Below are 7,439 nucleotides of genomic sequence, written 5' to 3'. Positions count from 1 at the left end.
CATCTCTTCCACAGTGCCCCGCTCTCCATCTGCAATCATTCTGGTAGTGGATCCATAGAGTTTTCTTGGTAAATATACGGAAGTACAGTACAGTACACAGCACATGATACCTATATACCTCAAAGGTGGTGATCCAGGCAATTCAAAACAATAATAATAATAATGGCATTTATTAAGCACTTACTATGTGCAGAGCACTGTTCTAAGCGCTGGGGAAATTACAAAATGATCAGGTTGTCCCACGTGGGGCTCACAGTCTTAATCCCCAATTTACAGATGAGGGAACGGAGGCCCAGAGAAGTTAAGTGACTTGCCCAAAGTCACACAGCTGACAATTGGCAGAGCCGGGATTTGAACCCATGACCTCTGACTCCAAAGCCCGTGCTCTTTCCACTGAGCCATGCTGCAAGAGATGTGGGTATGGTCCAACCTTTGTCACCTTCTGTACAGTAAAATTGAGTCTCTGCCCTCTACTCTCTCCAATGCTGCTGCTGCCAGGCATGGGTGAGTTTTGACTTGCAGATTGCCTTCCACTCACCAGCCACTGGCCAAGCTAGGAATGGAATGGGTAGGCCTCTGCTTGACTCTCCCTTCCATAGCTGAGACTGGTAGAGCACTGGAAACTTTCCAGATGTGACCCTGAGAGGGGATAGTCTCTAACACACAGGAAAAAATCCAGGGGGACTGGCCCTGCCCAAGGACCTTAAGATCTCCAGTGAAGTGACCCAGCAACCTTGGTGAGAAGATCAGTTTTACAATCCTTCATCTCACCAGATGATTTGGATTGGTGAATTACTTAGGCCTCTAAGAATAGTACCTGTTTTTCTCTTGGTCTGGAAGGCTGGGGTGAGGGTTAAGGGGAAGAAAGCTTTGCTTTTTACTTCCAAACTTTCAGCTCCTTTGCATCCCAGGGTCAAGCCCTGCAGATGGCATTTGGGATGGCTTCAGGAGTCTTGCTGATTCACTATGAGAGCTCATTATCATCATCATCATCATCATCAACAGTACTAACTAAATATTGAGCACTTACTACGCAAGCACCATACTAAGCAGGTGGGAGAATACAACAGAATTGGTAGACACATTCCCTGTCTACAATGAGCTAACAGGGATAAAATGTTCTTTAGGGTGCACCCAGCTCGACACACATCAGAACCTGATCCCTCTTCAAATGATAGGTGTGGGTGTTGTTTTCCCCGCAAATGGATCCTGGGCCAAGGGAATTCGGAAAGCAGGAATCTGTGAAGATGAGGAAATTGAGGCCCAAACGGTGACTTGGCCAATTCTCTGAATCTCACGAGGAACTGAATGAAACTGAGGGTCCTTCATTCCTTTACCCAAGGCCATGGTAAACAAATTGTATCTGATGGAAACCTCATTCCAATTTCACACGTCCTTCCCTTCCCTCTCAACATGGAAGAAACAAGAGGTAGAGATTCAGCATGGGTTAACAGTCCTCCAGGGTTATGGAGCAGCTGTTCAAGTCCCAGAATGCTGTGAGGCCTAAACAGAGTACTGCCTGAGCACGCACCAGTGCCGATGGAGGCACTTTTCTATTTCTGTTACAAGGTCTGATTTTTTTAATCCAGTCAGAGCTAATGAAACAAATTATGAAATTGGCTGGAAGAGGCATTATTCCTTAGGAACTCACATCTTTTTTTTTACTTTCCATCATTTCCAGGGAGATGGAGAGTAGTTCTGGAGATAAGTAATATGTGGAGAAATGCATAATAATAGTGGCATTGATTAAGCACTTACAGTGGGGGCTGCCCTTGACCTGACAGGTAGAGCCTGGGCCTGAGAGTCAGAAGGTCACGGGTTCTAATCCCGCCTCCACCACTAGTCTGCTGTGTGACCTTGGGCAAGTCACTTCACTTCCCTGGTCCTCAGTTCCCTCCTCTGTAAAATGGGGATTAAGACTTTGAGCCCCATGTGGAACAGGGACTGTGTCCAACCTGATTAGTTTGTATCCAGCCCGGCGCTTAGAACAGTGATGGCACATAGTAAGTGCTTAATAAATACCATCGTCATCATCATCATCATCATCATCATCATCATCAATCGTATTTATTGAGCGCTTACTATGTGCAGAGCACTGTACTAAGCGCTTGGGAAGTACAAATTGGCAACACATGGAGACAGTCCCTACCCAACAGTGGGCTCACAGTCTAAAAGGGGGAGACAGAGAACAACACCAAACATACTAACAAAATAAAATAAATAAAATAGATATGTACAAATAAAATAAATAAATAAATAAATAGAGTAGATAAATCATCATCAAGTACTGTGGTAGAAACAAGGCTAGGAGATATGGCACAGCATTGTGCTCACAATCTAGATTGACCACATTTGACAGATGAGGAAACTGAGATTCAGAGAGATTAAGTGACTTGCCCAACATCACACAGTAGGTCAGGGACAAAGCAGGGATACAAACCCAAGACTGCCAAATTCCAACCCTGGGCCTTTTCCACTAGGCCATGCTGCCTCCTTGTATGTTAGAGTCATTACACTGGCATAATAAACAAAGGCAGAGGGGGCAGAGCCAGGCCACTTAATCAGCCTGGGTTTGTGGCTCCCTGCATATTAACTGGCCAAGGCGGTTCTCTGCTGGAAACTGAGGCTCCTTGTATGAAAGGCAAGCAGGGCAGGGGCTGAGAAAGTCTATCATTAGGAACCCGAAGTTGCTGCCAAAATCATAACTTCAAAATTAGCAGGAGCCCACTGCACTGTGTAATATACTTATTAGTTTTGGAGGAAGTTCAAAGGTGAGTGACAGAATGTGTGTAGGTGTGTGTGTGTGTGTGTTTGTGAGCTAGAGAGAGGGAGGGAGAGAAACTGGGCTGGGCCCAAGCCTGAAGCCAATATGTGGCACTGAATCAAGCACTGCATCAGCATGAGGAATAGGTGACCATGGGGCTCTTGAAGACCCCCTAACAAACCATTTCCCCGGCTGCAAGTAACTTGTGAAGGCTTGGGCTGAGTTAGGAAAGAAACAGATTTTCTGAGGTTCAAGGGGTTGAAATCATACTTGCCCCATGCAGTCCTGGACCAACAGTTTTGCTCTAAGCCTATTTCCTTGAAAAACTGACACTGGCATAAGACCCAGGGACCCATAGATAGGTCTTCCCAGCTACAAGGGCCTGAAAATATGGTGCCTTCAGGGAACTGGCTTTCGTTCTTCTTAACAGGCTCTTTACACTGAAGAAGTAGCACTGGCCCCTAAGCCGATATGAGGAATTGGCATCCTTCCAGTCCCTGTAACTTTTCTGAGTGGGCTCCTACTGCCCACTGTACTTGTATATGTATGTGTGTGTGTGCACGCACACATGCACACACTCTCAGGAATGCACACTGCACTCCCCCAGGCTTGGAAGACAGCCCCCCAAAGGGTTAGAAAGTGTTGGAATCAGCCGCTCCCTACCCCGGTGTGAAATTATCCTTTTTGCCTCCTGAGTCCAAGAGAAATTGTCAATTTCATGCTGTGAGAAGATGAGGATATGGACAAGTTTGGAAATACTTGGAAAAAGTTCTCTATTTCCATAAAAGTTTGAAACTTTGACACTCCCCTCACACAGAGTTTCATCTCCCCACATTGGCCCCAGAGAGGATAGCACTGTGCCCAGGCAGAAGAGTGTCCATTTTCAGCTGAAGAACGCAGCTTCCGAAGGTTTTTAAATTTAGGGTGTGAATGGACTCAGGGGCAGCAGTGATGGTGTTAGCAGGAGCAGCCACGAGTTAACTAGTAAGTGCCCAACCCAGCCTTTTACCAGTACCTCCATCTCTCCCCAGTGCACACTTGGCCACATAAGAAATTCACAGTTTCACCTTTCCTGGCAGCCCCTGTTGGGTGAGGAGACTTCTACTGTTGCTTCTCCTCCTTCTTCTTGGTACCTGTTCCAAGCTGCCTCTCCGACTTCTTCCTGTTCTCTACCCTTTCCTCTGTCCCTCTACCTGACTCTGACCACATTTTCCCCTCATCCTGCTTGCTCTGATACAGACTAATCTGAGGCAGTACAATGACCCTAAGTGACCTAGCTCAGATGTTGTCACCTTCAAAGATTTGTAGGGGGTCTGGCATCATGGTGGATAATGGGAACTGCAGGGACTTCAAAAGCAGGAGCCCAGAGCCCGGTAATAAGAGGAGACCTTGGTCAAAGCCCTGAGAATTGGAAGCCAACAAGAGCTGTTTGATTCCTCACTTGTCTGCTAGTGACTGCCCTTTGCTCTGCTGGGAGGACAGCTTCGGGCCAGTCTTCATGAGTAGAGCGTACCCTGTAGGTTACCCTGTAGGTATTTATTACTCTATTTATTTATTTATTTATTTTACTTGTACATATCTATTCTATTTATTTTATCTTGTTAGTATGTTTGGTTTTGTTCTCTGTCTCCCCCTTTTAGACTGTGAGCCCACTGTTGGGTAGGGACTGTCTCTATATGTTGCCAACTTGTACTTCCCAAGCGCTTAGAACAGTGCTCTGCACACAGTAAGCGCTCAATAAATACGATTGATGATGATGATGATGATGATGAGAAACCTTGGAGACTAGAGGACAGTGTCTTTAAACTGTCACAAACTATGTCTTAGGCATCAACATTTGGCCTCACTGTGACCTCAGCCCTGGGCTCGCTGACTGCTGGATATGACCAGAACAGTACTATGACAGAGGCCTGGAATGAGACCCTTCCAATTCTTTTCTCAACTCAGTCCCCAACTCCCAGGGAGACCCCACCAGTGTCCCCTACAGTGGTGGCAGGAGTCCATGCCCTGGAGAATGCTGAGGCAAGCAGTGGTGATGGTGCAGCTCCCTGAAAGCCTCCAGGACAAATCCGATCTGACATCCTGGCCCCAACCAGGAGCCTGGAGATAGCACATGGCGGCAACTTCTCAGGGAAATCAAGCAGTCAATCAATCGTATTTACTGAGCACTTACTGTGTGCAGAGAACTGTACTAAGCACTTGGGAAGTACAAGTTGGCAACACAGTCACACACACTCTGGAAAGACAGAATGCTCTTTGGGCTGCTCTCAATGAGCTGTTCATGACAGGTACTTTGGGAGCCCCCAAGTACCTCCCCAAGTCCTGGCCACCAGCCCGGGGCATCCAGGAGTGAAGAGCAGGAACAATGACAGCCACCAGCAGGCCCATCCTGGTGAGGACATAATAATAACAAGTGGCATATATTAAGTGCTTACTATGTTCCTAGCACTATACTAAATCAATCAATCAATCAATCAGTCATATTTATTGAGCACTTACTGTGTGCAGAGCACTGTACTAAGCACTTGGGAAGTACAAGCTGGCAACATATAGAGACAGTCCCTACCCAACAGTGGGCTCAGAAAATGCTGGGTAGATACAAGATAAGCTGGTCAGACACAGTCTCTGACCCACACAGTTCTGTGTGCTTTGCACACAGTAAGTGCCTAATACATTGAATGAATGAACACGGGGCTCACAATTTCAGTGGGAGGGAGCACACATATTGAATTCCCATTTTCCAAGAAAGAAAATGAGGCAAAAAGATGTTGTGACTTGCCCAAGGTCACAGGCTCAGAATCTAAATAGGAAGGAGAAGGGGTATTTTTAATCCTCATTTTATAGGTGAGGAAAATGAAGCAAATAGAGGTTAAGTGACTTGCCCAAGGTCACATGGCAGGTAAGTGGCAGAACTGCGATTAGAACCCAGGTCCTCTGACTCCAAGGACCATGCTCTCTCCACTAAGCCACGCTGCTTCTTGTGGCCCAGGGAGCCTGAAAGAATATGAAAGGCAGACAGAGTCAAGTGGGAGTTCTGCCTCAACCCCTCTGCAGCTGGCTCTAATGCCCCTACCTGCCTGCCCCACTTTTCTTGTCTTGTCTTATGCTGTCGAGACATTTCCAACCCATAGCGACACCACGGACACATCTCTTCCAGAATGTCCCGCTTTCCATCTGCAATCATTCTGCTAGTGTATCCATAGAGTTTTCTTGGTAAAAATATGGAAGCAGTTTACCATTGCCGCCCTCCGTACAGTAATAATAACCATAATAATAATAATAATGGCATTTGTTAAGCACTGTTCTAAGTGCTGGGGAGGATACAAGGTAATCAGGTTGTCCCACATGGGGGCTCACAGTCTTAATCCCCATTTTCCAGATGAGGTCACTGAGGCACAGAGAAGTTAAGTGACTTGCCCAAAGTCACACAGCTGACAAGTCACACAGCTGACAAGTGACAGAGTCAGGATTTGAACTCATGACCTGTGACTCCAAAGCCCTTGCTCTTTCCACTGAGCCACGCTGCTTCTTCAATCAATCAATCAATCAATCGCATTTATTGAGCGCTTACTATGTGCAGAGCACTGTACTAAGCACTTGGGAAATACAAATTGGCATCACATAGAGACAGTCCCTACCCAACAGTGGGCTCACAGTCTAAAAGGGGGAGACAGAGAACAGAACCAAACATACCAACAAAATAAAATAAGTAGGATAGAAATGTACAAGTAAAATAAATAAATAAATAAATAAATAGAGTAATAAATATGTACAACCATATATACATATATACTGGTGCTGTGGGGAAGGGAAGGAGGTAAGACGGGGGGATGGAGAGGGGGACGAGGGGGAGAGGAAAGAAGGGGCTCAGTCTGGGAAGGCCTCCTGGAGGAGGTGAGCTCTCAGCAGGGCCTTGAAGGGAGGAAGAGAGCTAGCTTGGCGGATGGGCAGAGGGAGGGCATTCCAGGCCCGGGGGAGGACGTGGGCCGGGGGTCGATGGCGGGACAGGCGAGAGCGAGGTACAGTGAGGAGATTAGTGGTGGAGGAGCGGAGGGTGCGGGCTGGGCAGTAGAAGGAGAGAAGGGAGGTGAGGTAGGAGGGGGCGAGGTGATGGACAGCCTTGAAGCCCAGGGTGAGGAGTTTCTGCTTGATGCGCAGATTGATCGGTAGCCATTGGAGGTTTTTGAGGAGGGGAGTAATATGTCCAGAGCGTTTCTGGACAAAGATAATCCGGGCAGCAGCATGAAGTATGGATTGAAGTGGAGAGAGACACGAGGATGGGAGATCAGAGAGAAGGCTGGTGCAGTAGTCCAGACGGGATAGGATGAGAGCTTGAATGAGCAGGGTAGCGGTTTGGATGGAGAGGAAAGGGCGGATCTTGGCAATGTTGCGGAGCTGAGACCGGCAGGTTTTGGTGACGGCTTGGATGTGAGGGGTGAATGAGAGAGCGGAGTCGAGGATGACACCAAGGTTGCGGGCTTGTGAGACGGGAAGGATGGTAGTGCCGTCAACAGAGATGGGAAAGTCAGGGAGAGGACAAGGTTTGGGAGGGAAGACAAGGAGCTCAGTCTTCGACATGTTGAGCTTTCAACATGAAAGCTTGTTGAGCTTTCTTCAGCAGTCTCCAAACTCAATTCTCTACCATGCCACTGCTGCCCAGCATGGGTGAGTTCTA

At 47.3% G+C, this 7,439-nt stretch overlaps 1 non-coding gene across 1 annotated transcript; it reads right to left on the bottom strand.

The window, feature by feature from the left end:
* Positions 1 to 511: 511 nt before the first annotated feature.
* On the bottom strand, positions 512 to 649 carry LOC119926434. Its single transcript, XR_005450310.1, has one exon. It is a non-coding gene; the product is annotated as a small nucleolar RNA SNORA7 (small nucleolar RNA).
* Positions 650 to 7,439: the final 6,790 nt, after the last annotated feature.

The sequence above is a fragment of the Tachyglossus aculeatus genome, chromosome 3, assembly GCF_015852505.1.
Source record: "Tachyglossus aculeatus isolate mTacAcu1 chromosome 3, mTacAcu1.pri, whole genome shotgun sequence".
NCBI classification, from domain to species: Eukaryota; Metazoa; Chordata; class Mammalia; order Monotremata; family Tachyglossidae; genus Tachyglossus; species Tachyglossus aculeatus.
The sequence above is the reverse complement of the archived record's forward strand: the minus strand, read 5'-3'. Positions and strand labels throughout refer to the sequence as shown.